This window comes from Saccopteryx leptura, chromosome 5, assembly GCF_036850995.1.
Source record: "Saccopteryx leptura isolate mSacLep1 chromosome 5, mSacLep1_pri_phased_curated, whole genome shotgun sequence".
NCBI classification, from domain to species: Eukaryota; Metazoa; Chordata; class Mammalia; order Chiroptera; family Emballonuridae; genus Saccopteryx; species Saccopteryx leptura.
Genome location: NC_089507.1, coordinates 101,002,064 through 101,026,358, shown reverse-complemented (window position 1 = coordinate 101,026,358; position 24,295 = coordinate 101,002,064). Strand labels below are relative to the sequence as shown.

Sequence of the window (24,295 nt, the reverse complement as noted above, 5' to 3'; positions counted from 1 at the left end):
AAAGAGAAAGAGAGAGAACAAGGGGAGGGGCAGGAAGCATTAACTCCCATATTAGTTTGATCAGGCAAGCCCAAGATTTTGAACAGGCAACCTCAGCATTTTAGGTCAACACTTTATCCACTGCACCACCACAGGTCTGACCAGTTGATATTATTTTATATATTTATAAGCATAGGTTTACCAATTAGTCAGAATTCACCCTAGGGGGATTATTCTTATGAATGGACAGGGTATTACCTATTCTGTTACAACATCAGACAGAAACTAAACAGAAACCTGAATCAGACAAACCAGAGAGGAACTTGGGACTCCAGTGCACAACTAGACCAGAAGGATGCCTATCTGACCTCAGCCAGGGCATTTGTGACAGGGGTGCTGAAAAATGTAACTAGCAGAATCTCCCCAAGAAAATTACACTTGTCAGCTGCTTGGGAAATACTGTAGTCAGATCCTTCAAGGTCCCTTAGTCTGAGACTAATTTCTAGGCAAAGAATAGGGAAGAAACAAAATGATGGCTCAGAGGATTATAGCTAAAACATTACAGAAAATTAGAAAAATTCAGGATTGTACAATAACAGGGAGAGCTATAGTTTTAAGAGTAATGGAATCTCCTAACATTATTCCTTCTCAGAGACAATTTTCCATTAAGGAAGGAGTATGACTCTTCCCAGGTCCTAGGGGGAAGAGGTGGAAGAGGATAGGGGAGAGTTGAAGGCTCTTCAGTAGGTAAGGGAATAGGAATAGGTGTTCTGTCCTCCTTACCAGCTTCCTCAAATCTCACTGTCACTGTAACCGGTGATTTAGGTTGACTATGCTGAGATTTTTACTTTCTGCCATGTAGTTAGAAGAAGAAAAAAAACCCTTTAATTCTAGTTCAAACCATCTTTTTAAAACTTTACCAGCTTGCTCCCATAATTTGCAATCTAAGGTTACCTAATTGGCAAGCAGTCTGCAGTGTTCTTCTACAGCAGCATGGAGCAAGAGTTATAAATTTCTAACAGAAATGCGCTGCTGCTAGATGAGCTCCTGACCCATGAAGAAAGCTCTCTGACCTATGTGCTTTGGTCCCTTTCTCAAGGCAAGTAGGGACAGTTTCTTACCAGAATTCCTCATAAGATATAGCCATCAAACTATACTTCACACATGGATTCCACATGACCATGTCAGGAGTCACCACTTTTAGTACTCTAGCCCACTGGGAACTACCAATGTCATGTGAAAAAAACTACTCAAGACACAAACTTATGTCAAGAGGAAGAGAGAGGGAACCTGCCAAGGGAGACAAAGAGAGACCTCCTGAGTCTCTCCCTTAGCTTTTGTTGATCAGAAACAAAACAGGGGTAACAGGATTACAAAGGAGTGAGGCCAGGTGACAAGGGGGAAGAATGACTAATGGACTTTTTGCTGATATGGAGAAAGGGTTAATTTGGTCAGAATATTCTTTTTCTTTTTCTAATTAACAAGCACAAAGGAAAGGGCAATCCAGAATCTCTAAGCTAACTTTCTAAAGTCTGTTCACATGTATTCTTTTGTGTCTGCACAAAGGTCACTCACTCACAGAGCCTCTTGGTGTTTGCATTCAAGAGACATTCACTCAGGGCTTTTAGCTAAAGTTCCCCAATTCAAGGCATAGAGGGCTTAAGGTAAAATGGGTGATTCCCTACATATTTATTCTTTCATAACATTTGATTTTCTGGTCTATTCAACAAGGTCTTTTCTCACACAAAGTTGTGGGTTATTTCATGTATTTTTCTCTTCCTTTTTTTACACTTTATATCATTCATGCATCTGGAATTTATTTACATATACGGTATAAGAGGGGAAATACAATTCTATTTTCTATGAGGTTAATAGCCATTGTTCCAGTATCATTTATAATTCATTCTTTTTCTATGAATTACACTACTCTTTTAATCATATCTTAAATTTCCATGTAATAAAAACTAATCCTGAATTTTCTATTTTGTCCCACTGGCATTTCTGTGTAACCTTATACCAGTAATTTTGTTTAGATTAATTTGGCTTTGTAGTAAGTTCTAAGACTCAGTCAAGAAAGTTTCCTTCACTATTTTCCTGTTCTTTTTATAAATTTTCTCTCTGGCATTAAATTTTTTAATATACACTTGAAAAAATTGTATCTAATTTTAAACATCCTGGTGGAATTTTAAATAAAAATGCTTGTACATTATTTTACAAAAATTTAAATTGTAATGAATTATCTTTCGATCCAAATATTTAATGTACATGTAAAGCCAGTATCCATGACCACCACTATCACAGCAGCCTGGCCCATGCAGGTTCGCATTGGATTCGGACAGTCGGTAAAGAAACAACGGAGCCAAAAACTGGTGGGCCATAGTCTTTAATTCTAGCTTGCACCCAGCAGGCAAGCAAAAAAACACACTGGGCTCCAAAACTCACTCACATTCAGTGCTCACAAAGTTACTGACTTATCTGAATTTCCTAGAATCAAAGGTTACTAGCTCACCAGATTTATTCACCTCTGTTCCCCATCTCCTTCCTTCTCCCTGCATAAACTCTGCACTAATTGGCTTCTCACTCAACACTCCGCCATCTTGGCTGCTTCTCCTGGCCTATTCCACGTACCTTCTGCTCTCTGCTCTGCTCTCTCCTCTAATGATAATCTCAGGAATCAAAAGCAAGCTCCCGCTCTGCCCCTATTTTATAGTGTAGAAATTCAAACCTTTAATCCATTATACAAAATAGGGAAGTCTCTAATACAAAGTCACTTCTATGAGGCATGATTGGATTGTACCACCCCAGATTAAAAAGGGTGGGAAAGGCTTAATCCCAAAACCAAGCCCCAGGCTACAAAGATCCTGCCTGCCCACAGAGACACACATTAATATCACCTGGGCAATGGCCTCCACGTGGGCAGTGCCATCTTTAACAAAGTGAGCATAATACATTTTATCTGCCCAACAGTATATTTTCACTGATTCAAATATTATTTTATACCTTCAGTGATATTTTATAGTTTTTTCTGTAGAAGCTGCACATTTTTGTGTAATTGATTCCTAAATATTTTGAAGTTGTTATTTTAGAAAGAAGGCAATATTTTACCAATTTTCATTTTGAGGTGCTTTGTCGTAGTTTGGTGTATTTGTCTTGCATCCAGTCAATGACAAAAGTCTCCAGTATATGCTAATAATTAATTTTTTACTAAAATCTTTTGTATTTTCAAGTTGTGTCAACATTTCCAAAGTTTCACCAGAGTGTTTCTTTTTTGGCACACTTCCAACCAATGGACTTGTCACAGTCTATCCTGTATGAAACACACTTTCACAGCTGCTCAGCTTGTATTCAGTTTCCTGCTTAAAAAAACAGAGAAGTACATAGCTCTATTTTATAACTTGATATTAATATAGAAAAAAAATTACTCATATATATTTATCTCCCCTAAACTTAATCTTAATTTTATTTTTCCTAAATGTCATCTTAATCTTATTTTTCCAGTATATAGCTAATATGAACTAATGGCTTTTCACAAACTCAACTATTTCCAGATAACAATATTAACATTGTTTGCATTTTCCAATTTTCACGGCTTCTTTAGCAGATTCCCTCAGTAGGTACCTTTTTTTTTTAATGTTGTTCTGGCAGCCATTGTACTGATCCTTGGTTTTTGGCAACAGTATTTAGTTATGTCTTGAATTTCCTGATGCAAGATAAAAATAGTTACTTCCTAAAAGATATATTTCTTTTTTTAAATTTTATATTTAACATTTATTTATTAAGCCCTGACTGTTAGGTCAGCAAAGAAAAATGAAATGAGGTGTTTTTAAAATGATTTTCAAAACCATCCAATTATGTCTTGATGTGGTATCCTTTCTAACTCTAGTTGTACAGTGCACTTAGTTGATTATTCTGACATACCATTTTGTTGTTTTCTGGTTAATAACCTGCAATGATCCCTCACCGTCTACATAGTGTCCTGAATCCTTCCATCTTCTTATGGCACCTTCCCCATCACTAGACAGGGCTTCCACAAAGCCCTTCTGTTACATTCTGGAGCCCCAGGGAGTTGTCCCAGGCACTCATTCTCCAGCCACCCTGTTTCTTCTGGGCACTAGTATTGCATATGAAAATTGTGATGGGTAAAGTGCAACTCAATACCATGCACCTCCATTAGGAGAGACAGAGCTAGAAACAGTATTTTAAAGATATGAGTTCATATAATTTTTTCAACTTACAGTGTGAAGTTTTGTCAACCACTAACATTTTCTATTACACTGATAGTGACTTTATTAAGAAAGTTGTTTAAAGGGAAATAAATAAAAGGGAGGAATCAGCAGGTACATAAGGACTCAGGTTTGAAGAATGTTGAGGATAAGTATTGAAGGGTGATTGAAGAGGAAAGAAATGAAGGTGGAAGACTGTATAAAAGTGTACTTCATAATTACACAATTCCTGGTTCGATCCATGCCTCTCATCTAGCTGGCTGTGTGCCAGCTCAAAGTTCTCAGAGTTAGGTTTTTCTAAACTCAACAAAACAGAGATCAAAGCAGTTCTAGGCAGTGGGGCCAAGATTAGACACCCAAGTGAGAGGACAGAGAGAGGTCTGAACAAAGCTCAGTAGGAAGCAGTCTGAGACGGCAACATTTTAGAAAACTGAAAACACGGAAGCTGGTACATGCTGGGAAGTTCATTGTGGCTAATGCTGCAATGAAGTCTACAAAGTCAGGTAATTTTATTAAAACAATTTTTTTTCATTAAATAAATATTTTTTTTTTAGTGGGAGGATGGGAGATAGAGAGAGATTCTCTCATGTGCCAGGATCGACCTGGCAACCCTCGTCTGGGGTCAATGCTCAAATCAACCAAGCCGTTCTCAGTGCCCTCAGGGTGAATGCTTGAACCAATCCATCCATGGGCTGTGGGAGGGGTAAAAAAAGAGGAGGGGAGAGGGAGGCAGGGAGAAGCAGATTGTAGCTTCTCTTGTGTGTCTGACCAGGGATTGAACTCCGGAGGTTGGCATGCCTGGTAGAGGCTCTATCCACTGACACAACAGGCCAAGGCCAAGTAAGGTAAGTTTAAAATACAGTGTAACTGTTTCTTTAAAAGTAATACATTTTCATATAAAAATCAAATTGGCTTATATTTAAAAGAACAAGATCACAATGAAACACATATTATAGCAATTATCAACACTGAAGTTTCAGACTTCAAATGTAGGCTTTGTTTACAGTTAAATCTACTTTATTCACATTTCCATATCTTATAGTTTTATGTAAGGTAAGAATAATTTCCCATTTCATTATAAAATCTGCATAAACATCATTTGTATACATTATTTTTATTGCTTATACTTTATTATTATGTTATAATATATATGTTATCCATGTATTATAAGTCCTTGGTCATTAAACTACTCTCCAACTTTCTCTATTACTAGTAAGACTGCAACAAATATCTTTGCATATATACTTTTTAAAAATATTAGATAATTTACCTAAGATAGATTAAAGATATGTATCAAAGGTATGTTATATTTTGAAGCTCTCATCTGATATTGCCAAATCAATTTCTCAGAAGACTGTGCCCCAGTGTTTACACTCTGATCAACAGACAAGGAAAATTCCCATTTATTAACTCTGTAACAGCACTGGGATATATCATTTAAAAATTTCTAAACAGACTGATGAAAGTGATATTTCATTTTTAATGTATATTTTTTTGCATGGAAATGTGTATTGAAGTATAATTGACAAAATGTTTATAGTTCAGGTGTACAGCATAATGATGAAGTATTTGTATATACTGTAAAATGATTTGCACTATGTCTAGTTACCATACATTTAATGTACAGGTCATATATGCAAGTGAGGTTGAATATATTGATTAGTAATTTGTAGTGTTTTTTTGGGAGATGTGTTGTTGGGGAATGTTTTAATGCTTCAATTCAGGCATGAGAAGGAAGGGACTTGAAAGACTAAAATATAGCTAGTTAGAATCCAGAAATTAACCTAACAACATTTGTCAGTCTCTTTTAATTAAATTTCTTCTAATTATTATAGTTAATACATGATGGAAAGGAATTTGTATTATTCTAACATGGCCTTAAAATGGTTAATCTTGAATTATGTTCTCCTTAAGCTATTTAATAAAGTTCTAACCTTGGGCTAACCTTCATCTATAAGACTGAAGTAATTGATTAAATTAGCAATTAAAATCCAGGCATTATTTGCCTCATGATGTGATATAACTAGAAGTAAACAACCCACTTAAAAAGTAGCTTTGAACTAACAGAAAGCAAGATATAAAATGGCAATAGGGAACTCACAAGTATCAATAATTACACTAAATGTAAACGGATTAAACTCACCAATAAAAAGGCACAGAGTAGCAGAATGGATTAAAAAAGAAAATCCAACTGTATGCTGCCTACAGGAAACTCATCTAAGTAACAAGGATAAAAACAAATTCAAAGTGAAAGGCTGGAAAACAATACTCCAAGCAAATAACATCCAAAAAAAAGCAGGTGTAGCAATACTCATATCGGATAATGCTGACTACAAGACAGGAAAAGTACTCAGAGACAAAAAAGGCCATTTCATAATGGCTAAGGGGACACTGAATCAAGAAGACATAACAATTCTTAATATATATGCACCAAACCAAGGAGCACCAAAATATATAAGACAGCTACTTATTGATCTTAAAACAAAAACTGACAAAAATACAATCATACTTGGAGACCTCAATACACCGCTGACGGCTCTAGATCGGTCATCCAAACAGAGAATCAACAAAGACATAGTGGCCTTAAACAAAACACTAGAGTACCTGGATATGATAGACATCTACAGGACATTTCATCCCAAAGTGACTGAGTATACATTTTTCTCCAGTGTACATGGATCATTCTCAAGAATTGACCATATGTTGGGCCACAAAAACAACATCAGCAAATTCAGAAAAATTGAAGTTGTACCAAGCATATTTTCTGATCATAAAGCCTTGAAACTAGAATTCAACTGCAAAAAAGAGGAAAAAAATCCCACAAAAATGTGGAAACTGAACAACATGCTTTTAAAAAATGAATGGGTCAAAGAAGAAATAAGTGCAGAGATCAAAAGATATATACAGACTAATGAAAATGACAATACGACATATCAGAATCTATGGGATGCAGCAAAAGCAGTGATAAGAGGGAAGTTCATATCACTTCAGGCATATATGAAAAACAAGAGAGAGCCCAAGTGAACCACTTAACTTCCCACCTTAAGGAACTAGAAAAAGAAGAACAAAGACAACCCAAAACCAGCCGAAGAAAGGAGATAATAAAAATCAGAGCAGAAATAAATGAATTAGAGAACAGAAAAACTATAGAAAAAATTAATAGAACCAGGAGCTGGTTCTTTGAAAAGATCAACAAAATTGACAAACCCTTGGCAAGACTTACCAAGGAAAAAAGAGAAAGAACTCATATAAACAAAATCCAAAATGAAAGAGGAGAAATCACCACGGACAACGTAGATATACAAAGAATTATTGTAGAATACTATGAAAAACTTTATGCCACTAAATTCAACAACCTAGAAGAAATGGATAAATTCCTAGAAAAATACAATCTTCCTAGACTGAGTCAAGAAGAAGCAGAAAGCCTAAACAGACCTATCATTAGAGAAGAAATAGAAAAAAACATTAAAAACCTCCCCAAAAATAAAAGTCCAGGCCCTGAAGGCTATACCAGTGAATTTTATCAAACATTCAAAGAAGACTTGGTTCCTATTCTACTCAAAGTCTTCCAAAAAATTGAAGAAGAAGCAATACTTCCAAACACATTTTATGAGGCCAACATAACCCTCATACCAAAACCAGGCAAGGATGGCACAAAAAACGAAAACTATAGACCAATATCTCTAATGAATACAGATGCTAAAATACTAAACAAAATACTAGCAAATTGAATACAACAACATATTAAAAAAATAATACATCATGATCAAGTGGGATTCATCCCAGAATCTCAAGGATGGTTCAATATACGTAAAACGGTTAATGTAATACACCATATCAACAAAACAAAGAACAAAAACCACATGATCTTATCAATAGACGCAGAAAAGGCTTTTGATAAAATACAACACAATTTTATGTTTAAGACTCTCAACAAAATGGGTATAGAAGGAAAATATCTCAACATGATAAAGGCCATATATGATAAACCATCAGCTAACATCATATTAAATGGCACTAAACTGAAGGCTTTCCCCCTTAAATCAGGAACAAGACAGGGTTGTCCACTCTCTCCACTCTTATTTAATGTGGTACTAGAGGTTCTAGCCAGAGCAATCAGACAAGACAAAGAAATAAAAGGCATCCATATCGGAAAAGAAGAAGTAAAGGTATCCCTTTTTGCAGATGATATGATACTATACATCGAAAACCCCAAAGAATCCACAAAAAGACTACTAGAAACAATAAGCCAATACAGTAAGGTCGCAGGATACAAAATTAACATACAGAAGTCAATAGCCTTTCTATATGCCAACAATGAAACAACTGAGAAGGAACTCAAAAGAATAATCCCCTTCACGATTGCAACAAAAAAAATAAAATACTTAGGAATAAACATAACAAAGAATGTAAAGGACTTATATAATGAAAACTATAAACCATTGTTAAGGGAAATCGAAAAAGATATAATGAGATGGAAGAATATACCTTGTTCTTGGCTAGGAAGAATAAATATAATCAAGATGGCTATATTACCCAAAGCAATATACAAATTTAATGCAATTCCCATCAAACTTCCAATGACATTTTTTAAAGAAATAGAGCAAAAAATCATCAGATTTATATGGAACTATAAAAAACCCCAAATAGCCAAAGCAATCCTAAAGAAAAAGAATGAAGCTGGGGGCATTACAATACCTGACTTCAAACTCTATTATAGGGCCACGACAATCAAAACAGCATGGTATTGGCAGAAAAATAGACACTCAGACCAATGGAACAGAATAGAAATTCCAGAAATAAAACCACATATATATAGTCAAATAATTTTTGATAAAGGGGCCAACAACACACAATGGAGAAAAGAAAGCCTCTTCAATAAATGGTGCTGGGAAAACTGGAAAGCCACATGCAAAAGAATGAAACTGGACTACAGTCTCTCCCCCTGTACAAAAATTAACTCAAAATGGATCAAAGATCTAAACATAAGACCTGAAACAATTAAGTACATAGAAGAAGACATAGGTACTCAACTCAGGGACCTGGGTTTTAAAGAGCATTTTATGAATTTGACTCCAATGGCAAGAGAAGTGAAGGCAAAAATTAATGAATGGGACTACATCAGACTAAGAAGTTTTTGCTTAGCAAGAGAAACTGATAACAAAATAAACAGAAAGCCAACTAAATGGGAAATGATTTTTTCAAACAACAGCTCAGATAAGGGCCTAATATCCAAAATATACAAAGAACTCATAAAACTCAACAACAAACAAACAAACAATCCAATAAAAAAATGGGAAGACGATATGAATAGACACTTCTCCCAGGAAGAAATACAAATGGCCAACAGATATATGAAAAGATGCTCATCTTCTTTAGCTATTAGAGAAATGCAAATCAAAACGGCAATGAGATACCACCTCACACCTGTTCGATTAGCTGTTATTATCAAGTCAGGTAATAGCAAATGTTGGAGAGGCTGTGGAGAAAAAGGAACCCTCATACACTGTTGGTGGGAATGTAAAGTAGTACAACCATTATGGAAGAAAGTATGGTGGTTCCTCAAAAAACTGAAAATAGAACTACCTTATGACCCAGCAATCCCTCTACTGGGTATATATCCCAAAAACTCAGAAACATTGATACATAAAGACACATGCAGCCCCATGTTTATTGCAGCATTGTTCACAGTGGCCAGGACATGGAAACAACCAAAAAGCCCATCAATAGATGACTGGATAAAGAAGATGTGGCACATATACACTATGGAATACTACTCAGCCATAAGAAATGATGACATCGGAACATTTACAGCAAAATGGTGGGATCTTGATAACATGATACGAAGCGAAATAAGTAAATCAGAAAAAAACAGGAACTGTATTATTCCATACATAGGTGGGACATAATAGTGAAACTAAGAGACATTGATAAGAGTGTGGTGGTTACGGGGGGAGGGGAGAATGGGAGAGGGATAGGGGGTGGGGAGGGGCACAAAGAAAACAAGGTAGAAGGTGACAGAGGACAATCTGACTTTGGGTGGTGGGTATGCAACATAATTGAACGACAAGATAACCTGGACTTGTTATCTTTGAATATATGTATCCTGATTTATTGATGTCACCCCATTAAAAAAAATAAAATTATTAAAAAAAAAATTAGCTTTGAAAAAAACTAAAATTGAATCTAATCAAACATTTAGATTCAATGCCAATTTATAGGAAATTCAAGGGATGGAGGGAGGACTTCAGGAAATCCACAAAGGAATCAGTAAGAAAGAATAAAAAAATTAGGCAGGACATTAAGAAGCTAGAAAAATTCCTTGGCAAGTGGAATAGAGGAACTGAGTCAAGATAATTAAACAAGGCTAAACGATTTGAGCAATTTAAGGTTCTATCTTTCCTAACCAAGGACATTTAGAAACAAATCATTTACACATTCCAGACCTTGCTATAGGGCAGACTTGTACAGATCCAGCTCCCTTTTCAATGACATTCTTTAAAGATGTCATTATACACTCATTTTGTTAAATTAACACATTAAAGGGCACACCTGGAAAACTAATAAATATTCTGCTCAAACCCTCCTTCCCCTGAGACCTCCTCTAAGGATTCACTCCCAAAAATGAGAGAGAAAAGCCTCAAGACAAAAAACTCAACATGAGTTCTCTCTGGAGCACATTCACACCTTTTCTCAAGCATGAACTTTTTAGTACCTTTCTCCTAAATACTAAGGGTTCTCATGACCAGATCAGCCATCTTAGAGAATGTTCTGCTGTTCTGTTACAAGATGGGGACTAGGCTCACAGTGAATCTGCTTTAGGCTGTCTTACAGTGTGTGGATTCTTGACTTTGTGCAGAAAAGATTTCACTAAATGAGTCCCTGTGATTTTGGAGTACCTTGATTAAAGCTGGGCACAGTGACACAAAGGAAGGGTTTAGAGTAGAAGGGCTTAGGTGCAGCCAGGAGAACAGCAGGTGGCAGCAGCTAGCTGGTTCAGGTTCACCCCTTGAACCTGTCTCCAAAGTCCTCTTTTTCTCTGACTTTCCAGTGAGCAGAAAGCAGCCCCGCCTTGGCTCACTTCTGTCACTGTGAGTTTTATTTCTTAGTGAGTCTATGCAGTCCAGTGTGGCCCACTTCATTCCTATAACATTTCTAGGAAGCAAAGAAGTCACACCTAGGCTCTCTCCTGGTACTTCTTCTACACTAAACCAGTCCTTTGTTTCACTGTTCCCAGCTTTAATCAAGGTACTTTCAAAATCACCTGGGCTCATGTGAAATCTTTTCTGCTCAAAATTAAGAATGTACACACACTAAAATTAATTCAAAATGGATCAAAGACCTAAATATAAGACCTGAAACAATAAAGTACATAGAAGAAGACATAGGTACTAAACTCATGGACCTGGGTTTTAAAGAACATTTTATGAACTTGACTCCAATGGCAAGAGAAGTGAAGGCAAAGATAAATGAATGGGACTACATCAGAATAAAAAGTTTTTGCTCAGCAAGAGAAACTGATATCAAAATAAACAGACAGCCAACTAAATGGGAAATGATATTTTCAAACAACAGCTCAGATAAGGGCCTAATTTCCAAAATTTACAAAGAACTCATAAAACTCAACAACAAACAAACAAACAATCCAATAAAAAAATGGGAAGAAGACATGAATAGACACTTCTCCCAGGAAGAGATACAAATGGCCAACAGATATATGAAAAAATGCTCAGCTTCATTAGTTATTAGGGAAATGCAAATCAAAACTACAATGAGATACCACCTCACCCCTGTTAGATTAGCTATGATCAACAAGACGGGTAATAGCAAATGTTGGAGAGGCTGTGGAGAAAAAGGAACCCTCATTCACTGTTGGTGGGACTGTAAAGTAGTACAACCATTATGGAGGAAAGTATGGTGGTTCCTCAAAAAACTGCAAATAGAACTACCTTATGACCCAGCAATCCCTCTACTGGGTATATACCCCAAAACCTCAGAAACATTGATATGTGAAGACACATGTAGCCCCATGTTCATTGCAGCACTGTTCACAGTGGCCAAGACATGGAAACAACCAAAAAGCCCTTCAATAGAAGACTGGATAAAGAAGATGTGGCACATATACACTATGGAATACTACTCAGCCATAAGAAACGATGACATCAGATCATTTACAGCAAAATGGTGGGATCTTGATAACATTATAAGGAGTGAAATAAGTAAATCAGAAAAAAACAAGAACTACATGATTCCATACATTGGTGGAACATAAAAATGAGACTAAGAGACATGGACAAGAGTGTGGTGGTTACCAGGGGTGGGGGGAGGGGGGACAGGGGGAGGGTTGGGGGGAGGGGGAGGGGCACAGAGAACTAGATGGAGGGTGGCGAAGGACAATCTGACTTTGGGCGAGGGGTATGCAACATAGTTTAATGACAAGATAACCTGGACATGTTTTCTTTGAATATATGTACCCTGATTTATTAATGTCATCCCATTACCATTAATAAAAATTTATTTAAAAAAAAAAAAAAAGAATGTACACACTACAGGCCAACTTGGGGCAGATCCATTTGGGGCTCAGTCCTAGTCAAATAACAGAATAGTAGAACATAGTAGAACACTCTCTAAGATTGCTGAACTGGTTTAGACAGTAAACCAAAGACCGGATATACACATACATATATAGATAAATGTAAAATAATATTCCTGAGACAGTCAGGGAAATTTGAATATATCCTAGATAAAATGTTATTAAAGAATTATTATAATTTTTATAAAGTATGTCAATAGCATGAATTGCATCACTTCATCAGATAAAAATTCAATTATTTAAAGAACAATTGACCTAATACATGGAGTTTGCTTTAAAGTACTTCAGCAAAACAAAAGTGGGAGGAAGATGTAATAATATTGGTAAAATGTCGATAATTACTGAAGCAGGTTGATAGATACATGGATGGAGGTTTATTATGTTATTTTTCATTTTGTGTATTTTTGTTTGTTTGTTTGTTTTGTTTTGTTTTGTTTTTCATTTTTCCGAAGCTGGAAACGGGGAGGCAGTCAGACAGACTCCTGCATGCGCCGAACCGGGATCCACCCGGCATGCCCACCAGGGGGCGATGCTTTGCCCCTCTGGGGCATCACTCTGTTGCATACAGAGCCATTCGAGTGCCTGAGGCAGAGGCCACAGAGCCATCCCCAGCGCCTGGGCCATCCTGCTCCAATGGATCCTCGCTGTGGGAGGGGAAGAGAGAGACAGAGAGGAAGGAGAGGGGGAGGGGTGGAAAAGCAAATGGGCACCTTTCCTGTGTGCCCTGGCCAGGAATTGAACCCGGGACTCCTGCACGCCGGGCTGACGCTCTACCGCTGAGCCAACCGGCCAGGGCCTTCATTTTGTGTATGTTTTTAAAATTTCTACAATAAAATATAAAAATAAAATGGCAAAGTGACATCAGAGAAATGGTGCCTTGAGGAGGACTCCCAATACCTCTCCTTGAAATTTCAACAAATTCAACTAGTAGAGACAGAATAACAATCCCAGGTGAATCTGAAATACATGTACACCAAAGAAAGGTACAATTGGGTGGAATGGTAGCTAAATATATAATCGATCCTGAAGGAAATATGATGGAGAACAGAACAGTCCGCATTCCTCACTGACCTGAGCAAGGGCTGCTTTCACTTGGAACTGAGAGAAAGTGAGGGCTGGGGACAGAGATGTTCAAGCCGAGGAGAGAGTGTGCCTGTGGCAGCTCAGCTCATGCAAGTTAATGTCAGCAGCAGACCCCGGCAGAGGTAGGGCGATCAGTTTCCTTGTTTACTTCTGATATCCTAGTCTGAGAGTATCTTAGTCTACAGTGTGTGAGTAGTTCCTCTTAGCACCCCAGTCATGGGTGCCAACATTCCTGGACAGAGAGAAAGGGACAGAGACTGTCAGCAGTAGCCTTCTGCATGGGCTGTAACCAGAGTCTCAGTGTAATCCCTGCTCCCCAAACAATAGTGCATGGAGAGTGCAAAAAAGCCGACTTCCCTACAGCTGCACCTCTCTGGTGGGGCACCTCTGTCAGCCATACAGGCTATCAAAGCACATTACCCAGGAAGAAAAAATATGGAAGTGCTAGGGGGAGGGGCATACAGGCAGTTTGCAGACAGTCTCTGGAGCAGATCTGTGGATCCAATTGCTGAAATTAGCTTAACCCACAGTCTGCTCACTGCCCATCTGCCTTACACCAGCAGCGGCTCTGGCTGACAAGGTCTTCTTTCTCAGGTCAGTGATATAAGAGAACCCTGGAGAGATGTGATATTTTTAGGGCCTCTTTCTCTGCACACAGTAGCTGGGGCAACTTCCTGCCAGCCAATACAGGGTAAAACACACAATCCTATGGCACAGACCTCAGATAACACTGCAGAAGTTAGGCAGGCTAGGCTGTAGGCTTTTTAACAAGGGAGAAACCTGCAGAGAGCAATCCCATGGAACGCTAAGGCAAATTTAACTAGATATACCTGGGGAACCTTACAAAGGAGCCTGAACTGAAGTTAACTTGCCCCCCGACCGGTTTAAGGTGGTGGCTCTGGTTTGCAGAGCTTTCATACTCAGAGCTGTGCTCTAAAAGGACCTGAAGAAGAGAGTTGGCAGCTTTTAAGACCTCTTGTTCTGCAGGCAGTGACTAGGGCATCTTCCTGCCAGCCAATATATGTTACAAAGTGCAAAAAGCATGGGGACAGTGGTCCTGCAGAATGCTGAGGCATACTAGACACTCCTGGAGGCTCATAGAAAAACATCTTGAGAGCAATTGGCTACCAGCCTTGCCTGATTAGGCTGGCTGCTCTGGCTAGCAAAGCCTTACCCAGAGCCCTGCATTGAGTGGGGATAGAGTGGAGATTTGCCAGCTCTTAGGGCTTCTTATGCTCCAGGCAGTGGCAGGGGAACTTCACAGCTGGGTCACCATGCTGCTGGTTCAGGAAAAAGAAATTTGGAGAGAGGCTCCGGGAAAACAGATTCTTCCATTGTTGGAGCCTGCAAATGCTAACAAGCCCCTACTACCAACAAGACTGAGGCATAGTGTATGTCATCGCCATAGCAACACATCGACTGCAAATCTCTACCTAAGTGTGATACCGGGGTAGAGCCTGGGGTACAGTGCCGCTGACCAAAAAGAGAGAGAAGAAGGAAATAGGAAGGAGATAACCTCTGAAAATCAAGAATAATCCACAGTCTTTATAACTTTTTCCACTTTTTTTCTTTCATTTTTTTATCTTCATTTTTTTTCTTCCACCTTGGTCCTTTTATTCTCTTTTTGACTTATTCTTTTCTCTTCATCTTAAACTTCATTACCCATAAGTGTTACATTTCCCATTCCTCTTTTTCTTTTTCTTTTTCCCCCTCTCTCTTGGTTTCTTCTTTTTCACTTTTTCTCTCATTCGATTCTCACTCACAAATTATTTTATTGTGGATTCAAATTTTTTCTTTGTGGCATTTTGTGTGTTTTATGCTTCACTTTTTAACTCATTAGCATTCACTCCAACCCCAGCTCTCCATTCTATGTAGTATTTGTTTTACTTAATACAATAATATTTTTTTTCTTTTTTTTCTTTTATTCTTGACTTTTTCACTGTATCTCTCATATGACCATCATGTACAAGCAAATTATTTTATTCTTGATCCAAATTTTTTTCTTGTAGCATTTGTGGGTCCTTACCTTGTTTCTTTTGCCCACTTGTCACTTCTCCCCACTCAGGCCCTCCACTCTAGGTAGTTTTTGTTCCATTTAGCACAATATAATTCTCAGGTTTTCATGATATTTTCTCAAAAAAAAGAAAGAATAATTTAAATTTTTTTATTATTTTTTATTCTTTATTAATTCTTATTAAAGGTATTAACAAAACCACCCTTAGATGCCATTAAGAAAAATAAAATAGAATATCATGAATACAAAAAACAGAGATGTAGAGAGAAAAAAGCACAGATAGATGAGAAAAAATGTATAGAAAAAATTTTAATAGATTGGAAACCTTGGAGTTAAATCACAGAAAATTTAAAATAGAAATTCTAAAAATACTCAGAAATATACAAGAAAGCACAGAAAGACAATTTAGGGAGCTCAAAAAACAACTCAACAAACAGAAAGAATATATTACCAAGGAAATTGAAACTATGAAAACAAATCAGAGATAAAAAACTCAATTTACAAACTTAAAAACAAGGTAACAAGTTTAGCTAATAGAACGGGCCAGAAAAAAGTCAGAAATAGTGACATAGAAGACAGACAACTAGAGGCACAACAAAGAGAAGAGGAGAGAGACTCACGAATTAAAAAAAATGAGAAAGTCCTACAAAAATTGTCTGACTCCATCAAAAAGAGCAACATAGAATAATAGGTATATCAGAAGGAGAAGAGAGAAAAAATGGAATGGAGAACATATTCAAACAAATAATAGATGAGAACTTCACAAGCCTATGGAAAAAACTAAAGCCTCAAATTCAAGAAGCAAACATATTACTGAGTTATCTTAACCTCAAGAAACCTACTCCAAGGCACATCATAATGAAATTGGCATAAACCAATGACAAAGAAAACATTCTCAAGGCAGCCAGAAAAAAGAATACAACATATAAAGAAAGGCCTATAAGATTATCATCAGATTGCTCAGCAGAAACTCTACAAGCTAGAAGAGAGTGAACCCCAATATTTAAAGTTATGAAAGAAAGGAACTTCCAGCCAAGAATACTATACCCATCAAAACTATCCTTCAAATACAAAGGAGAAATAAAAACATTCACAGATACAGAAAAGATGAGGGAACTTATCACCAGAACACCCCCACTTCAGGAAATCCTAAAGGGGGCTTTCCAGCCAGATACAAAGAACAAAACAAAAAAGAACCACTAGTAAAAGCTCCACCAAGAACACAATAAAATCATATTTAAACTGTAACAACAAAAACAAAAAAGGGAAAGGATGAAGAGTAACAATAGCAAAGGAGTGCAGAAGCACTCATGAGATAGTGTACTAAAATGAACATGGTAGGTACACTTTTCATTACTTAATGGTAACCATCCCGGAAAAAACCACCACAGAAGCACATGACTTGAAAAAAGAAGAAACAGAGGAAAGAAGTATGGAATACAACCAAACAAAAACAAAAGGTAGAAATACAAAAGAGAAGAATCAAAATACAAAACTGACAGAAAGCAATGTATAAAATGGCAATAGGGAAACCACAAGTATAAATAATTACACTAAATGTAAATGGATTAAACTCACCAATAAAAAGACACAGAGGAGCAGAATGGATTTAAAAAGAAAATCCAACTGTATGTTGCCTTCAAGGAACACATCTAAGCAACAAGGATAAAAACAAATTCAAAGTGAAAGGCGGGAAAACAATACTCCAAGCAAATAACATCCAAAAAAAAGCAGGCGTAGCAATACTCATATCTGATAATGCTGACTAAAAGACAGAAAAAGTACTCAGAGATAAAAATGGTCATTTCATAATGATTAAGTGGATGCTGAACCAAGAAGACATAAAAATTCTTAATATATATGCACCAAACCAAGGAGCACCAAAATATATTAGACAGCTACTTATTGACCTTAAAACAAAAACGGACAAAAATACAATCATACTTGGAGATTTCAATACACAGCTGATGGCTTTAGATTGGTCATCCAAACAGAGAATCAATAAAGATATATTGGCCTTAAACAAAACACTAGAGCACCTGGATATGATAGACATCTACAGGACATTTCATCCCAAAGTGACAGAGTATACATTTTTCACCAGTGTACATGGATCATTCTCAAGAATTGACCATATGTTGGGCCACAAAAATAACATCAGCAAATTCAGAAAAATCGAAGTTGTACGAAGCATATTTTCTGATCATAAAGCCTTGAAACTAGAATTCAACTGCAAAAAAAGAGAAAAAAAACCCCCACAAACATGTGGAAACTAAACAATATACTTTTAAAAAATGAAGGAGTCAAAGAAGAAATAAGTGCAGAGATCAAAAGATATATACACACAAATGAAAATGACAATGCAACGTATCAGAATCCATGGGATGCAGCAAAAGCAGATAAGAGGGAAGTTCATATCACTTCAGGCCTTTATGAACAAACAAGAGAGAGCCCAAGTGAACCACTTAACTTCCCACCTTAAGGAACTAGAAAAAGAAGAACAACGACAACCCAAAACCAGCCAAAGAAAGGAGATAATAAAAATCAGAGCATAAATAAATGAAATAGAGAACAGAAAAACTATAGAAAAAATTAACAGAACCAGGAGCTGGTTCTTTGAAAAGATCAACAAAATTGACAAACCCTTGGCAAGACTTACCAAGAAAAAAAGAAAAAGGACTCATATAAACAAAATCCAAAATGAAAGAGGAGAAATCACCACGGATATCATAGATATACAAAGAATTATTGTAGAATACTATGAAAAACTTTATGCCACTAAATTCAACAACCTAGAAGAAATGGATAAATTCCTAGAACAATACAACCTTCCTAGACTGAGTCAAGAAGAAGCAGAAAGCCTAAACAGACCAATTAGTATGGAAGAAATAGAAAAAATTATTAAAAACCTCCCCAAAAGTAAAAGTCCAGGCCACAACAATAAAAACAGCATGGTATTGGCAGAAAAATAGACACTCAGACCAATGGAACAGAATAGAAAGTCCAGAAATAAAACCACATATATATCGTCAAATAATTTTTGATAAAGGGGCCAAAAACACACAATGGAGAAAAGAAAGTCTCTTCAGCAAATGGTGCTGATAAAACTGGAAAGCCACATGCAAAAGAATAAAACTTGGCTACACTTTGTCCCCTTGTACTAAAATTAATTCAAATTGATCAACGACCTATATATAAGATCTGAAACAATAAAGTACATAGAAGAAAACATAGATACTAAACTCATGGACCTTGGTTATAAAGAGCACTTCATGAATTTGACTTCAAAGGCAAGGAAAGTGAAGACAAAGATAAATGAATGGTACTACATCAGACTAAGAAGTTTTTGCACAGCAAGAGAAACTGACCAAAAAACAGACAGCCAACTAAATGGGTGATAATATTTTCAAACAATAGCTCAGATAAGGGCCTAATATCCAAAATATACAAAGAACTCATAAAACTCAACAATAAACAAACAAACAAACTATCCAATAAGAAAATGGGAAGAGGACATGAACAGACACTGCTCCCAGGAAGAAATACAAAGGTTAACAGATATATGAAAAGGTGCGTATCTTCATTAGCTATTAGAGAAATGCAAATCAAAAGTGCAATGAGATACCACCACTTCATGCCTTTAAGATTAGCTATTATCAACAAGACAGGTAATAACAAGTGTTGGAGAAGCTGTGGAGAAAAAGGAACCCTCATCTACTGTTGGCAGAAATGTAAAGTAGTACAACTATTATGGAAGAAAGATTTGTGGTACCTCAAAAAACTAAAAATAGAACTATGATATGACTCAGCCATCCCTCTACTGGGTATATACTCCCAAAACTCAAAAACATTGGTACGTATAGACACATGCAGCCCCTTGTTCATTGCAGCATTTTTCACAGTGGCCAAGACACAGAAACAACCAAAAAGCCCTTCAATAGATGACTGGATAAAGAAGATGTGGTATATATATAGTATGGAATACTACTCAGCCATAAGAAATGATGACATTGGATCATTTACAACAACATCGAAGGACCTTGATAACATTATACTGAGTGAAATAAGTAAATCAGAAAAAACTAAGAATTGTATGATTCCATATATAGGTGGGACATAAAAATGAGACTAAGAGACATGGACAAGAGTGTGGTGGTTCCTGCGGGGGGTAGGGAGGAGAGGGAGGGAGTGAGAGAGGGAAAGGGCACAAAGAAACTAGATAGAAAGTGATGGAAGACAATTTGACTTTGGGTGATGGGTATGGAACATAAATAAATGTCAAAATAACCTGGCAATGTTTTTTCTGAAATATGTAACCTGATTTATTAATGTTACCCCATTAAAATTAATAATTAAAAATAAATAAATAAAGTAGCAACAGGAAATAACTTCTGGAATGGCAAAATAAAGACCTCTAAAAGTGTGATTCCACACAAGAACAATGAGAGCAATGGCTAAAATACTCAAAATCAATTTTTAAATCTTTTTATATTAACTGAAGTCAATATCCAAGGAGTAGTAATTAAAAAAAAAAATCACCAAACCTCATTTACAACAGGGAATTTTGTGGCATTTTAACTTGTTTTATTGCCATCCTTCTAGCTCCAGCTCATCATATTCTCTAGAGCTTCCTAAAAAGTAGCATCTTCCTCACTGGTCTGATGGGTTTGGCACAGTCTTCCCACCCAGAGTAGACAGAGATGTGGCATGGGCCAGCAGACCCCATAGATACTTCCCTCTGCTAGCACAGGGTGAGCTGATCCAAAGCCCCAGCTCTCTCTCAGCTTCTCCTGGGCAGAAGAAAGAGTTGATCTATGCATCCAGTTTCCGACTTCTCTGGTGATGATCAGAGAACTAGTATCTATCAGACTAGTTTTGAAACGAACAGGTTTAGCATAGTCTAGGTATTGTAACTATAAGATATTTTATGTAAACCGCAAGGTCATCACAAAGAAATACCTGTAAAAGTTATACAAAAGAAAAAGAATCTAAAGAATATCACTAGAGAATATCAACAAAACATGGGGAAGACATAGAGGAAAAGACAGATGCCTGAAACTAATATAAAATACCAATAAATAAATCTATAATTAAAAAAATTAAGAAAGAAAAGACAGACAAAAGAACAAGATTAACAGAATACAACTTTCAAAGTGGCATAGCAGAAACTTCCCTAACAATAATTACTTTAAATGTAAATGATTAAGTCCCCCATCAAAAGAAAGTGACTGAATGAATTAAAACAAATAAACAACAAATAATATCTAGACTCCACTATAATGTCTACAAGAAACCCACTTTAGATTTTGAGCACAGAGCGCACATAAGCTGAAAGTGAAAAGAGAGAAAAAGTGTGTAAATAACCAAAAGAGAGCAAGGTAGCTAAACTTAGATCTGACTAAATTGACTTACGTCAGAACTGTCCCAGGAGACAAAGAACATTATAAAACAATGAAAGGGTCATACACCAGGAAGGTATAACAGTTATAAATATATACCAACTCAGGATTAGTACACGTAAGTATATAGAGCAACTATTAGCAGAACTGAGGGGAGACAGCAGTATTTGGATCTGGAACAAGACAAGGATTTTTACCAATCTATTTGACATAGTAATGGAAGTCTTAACCAGAGAAGTTAGGCAAAAAACCAAAACAAAAACAAAAAACAAACAAAAAAACAACTAAAAAGAACCACCTTGATAATAATATACAAAAATCATTTGTGTTTTTATACTCTAGCAACAAACAGTCTGTAAAAGAAATTAGGAAAACAATCTTATTTATAATATCACCAAAAAAAAATAAACTGCTTAGGAATATACTCAACTAAGCAGGTGAAAATCCTATATACTAAAAACTACAAAATGATTAAAGAAATTGAAGACACAAGTAGATGGAAAACTATCTTATGTTCATGTGTTGAAAGAACTGAAAATGTGTGTCCACACACAAACTTGCACATGAATGTTTCAAAATAATAAGGAAGAAACAAAAAAAAAGCCAAATGTTCATCAACTGATGAATGGAAAAATAAAAGGTAGTACATCCATACACAGGAATGATGTTCAGCCACAGAAAGGGATGAAGCAGTGTAAATGCTGCACCATGGATGGGCCTTAAAAGCATCATGTTAAGTAAAAGAAGGCAGTTACAAAATGCCACCTAATGTATGAATTCATTTACATAAAATTTCGAGAATAGACTAATAAATGGAGACAGGAAGTAGTTGCCAGGGGCTGGAGGGAAGGAGAAATGGGGAGTTGTTTTTAAGGAGTATAAGGTGTTTTAGGGGAAGATGAAAATGCTCTAAAGTTGTATAGGTAGTAACAATTCCATGAATGTACTGAATGTTGCTGAATTATATAATTTAAAAGGGGTGATCTTATGATATGTGACTTATACCTCATGAAAGCTATTAAAAATAACAATTATATTGTTTTCCTCCCTCTGCAAATTTCTTTTAATAAAGAAAATCGGTTTGCTTAATTAAAAGAGTGAAGGGAGATGAGTGCAATGAGTTGCATTTCTGTGAAGTTGAATGATGGAGACTTCATGCCTAGACTGGGATTTGGCACCTGGGCTCCTAGTAAGGTAACTATTGTGGCATTGGAGAGGGAGGGGTAGCAGATAGGGTCCTGATCAGAACTAGTCCCTGTGTGAATGTGGGAAATTTAGATGGGCCTCTGTTTCTTCATTGGTAGGACGCTTTTCCTCCAGTAAGGTTGTTTTGTGCAGAAAGCCAATACTTTTCAAATTTCAATAGGCATAAAATACCAGAGGATCTTGTTAGAAATACAGATCGAAGAGTTGAAATCACAAAGTTTCTGATTCACTAGATTTGGGAGAAGGCTCAGAAGTCCACATTTCTGATGAGCTACCAAAGATCCTTGTGCTGCTTGTCCAAGGATCACACCTGGAGTAGCACTGTATCAAGGGAGATGGAAGGGGTGGGTATGTCGGTTTCTGTTATTCTCACCTGCTGTCCAGTTGTAGCCATTTCACAGTATATTAGGATAAATAGAACCCAGTTATTATGTAACCCCAGGCAAGGCACTTTGCAGCAAGCGTGCTTGTGATGAAGTTTCTCTGTAATGTCTAGTATCCAAATTGTTCCTGTCCATCTCTACTCAGAATATTGAGAGAAATCTCTGTAGCAAAAGGACCTGGAGAAAGACAGAATAATGGTAGAGTCTTGGTGGTCTGAGGTGGAAATTGTCTCTCGGAGGCAGGTAGCCAGCACTGTGCCAAAAAGCGGGCCAAGTGACACTTGGAAATTCTCTCTTTCTTCCTCTGTCTTATTTCCTTTAGGGTTGATTATATATTTAGTCAATTTTTCACTCGATCATACCTTTGCATTTAGTGTGGAACTGTTGGAGGCTCCAAGGATAGATTTTTCTATCTCTGGTTGAAAATCTTGTTGAATTTTTGGGGAGATTTATTGGTATCCCTCCTTACAGCGCCATTTCTCTGATGTCACTCAGGATATAAAATTAATACTCAGAAATCAGAGGCATTTTTATACACCAACAATGATCTGTCTGAAAGTGAAAATAAGAAAACAATCCCTGGCCCTGGCCGGTTGGCTCAGCGGTGGAACGTCAGCCTGGCGCGCAGGGGTCCAGGGTTCAATTTCCAGCCAGGGCACACAGGAGAAGCGCCCATCTGCTTCTCCTCCCCTCCCCCCTCCTTCCTCTCTGTCTCTGTCTTCCCCTCCCACAGCTGAGCCTCCATTGGAGCAAAAGATGGCCCGGGCACTGGGGATGGCTCTGTGGCCTCTGCCTCAGGTGCTAGAATGGCTCTGGATGCAACAGAGAAATGCCCCAGAGGGGCAAAACATCGGCCCCTGGTGGGCATGCCGGGTGGATTCCGGTTGGGCACGTACGGGAGTCTGTCTGACTGCCTCCCCATTTCCAGCTTCGGAAAAAAGAAAAAAAAAAGAAAAAAAAAAGAAAACAATAAAGTAACTAGGAGTATATTGAATGAAGGAGGTTAAAGAGTTGTACTCGAAAAATTATAAAACATTGATAAAAGAAATGAAGGAAGATACAAACAAGTAGAAGCATATATTTTGTTCATGGCTAGGAAGAATAAAACATCATTAAAATGTCCATATTACACAATGCAATTAGTAAATTCAATGCCATTCCTATTAAAATACCAAGGACATAGTTCAAAGATATAGAACAAATATTTCAAAAATTTATATAGAACCAAAATATAACAAGGAATAGCCTCAGCCTTCTTGAAAAAGAAGAATAAAGTGGGTTGTATCACATTTCCAGACATAAAGTTATATTACAAGGCCATTGTACTCAAAACAACTTGGTACTGGCATAAGAACAGGCACATAGATCAATGGAACAGAACAGAGAACCCAGAAATAAACCAGCACCTTTATGAA

General features: G+C 36.9%; 1 long non-coding RNA gene across 1 annotated transcript; it reads left to right on the top strand.

Annotated features, from left to right (window-relative positions):
* Nucleotides 1-4,555: 4,555 nt before the first annotated feature.
* On the top strand, nt 4,556-22,492 carry LOC136405697 (uncharacterized). The gene is made up of 3 exons (XR_010751556.1): nt 4,556-4,705; nt 4,975-5,047; nt 22,364-22,492. It is a non-coding gene; the product is annotated as an uncharacterized lncRNA (long non-coding RNA).
* Nucleotides 22,493-24,295: the final 1,803 nt, after the last annotated feature.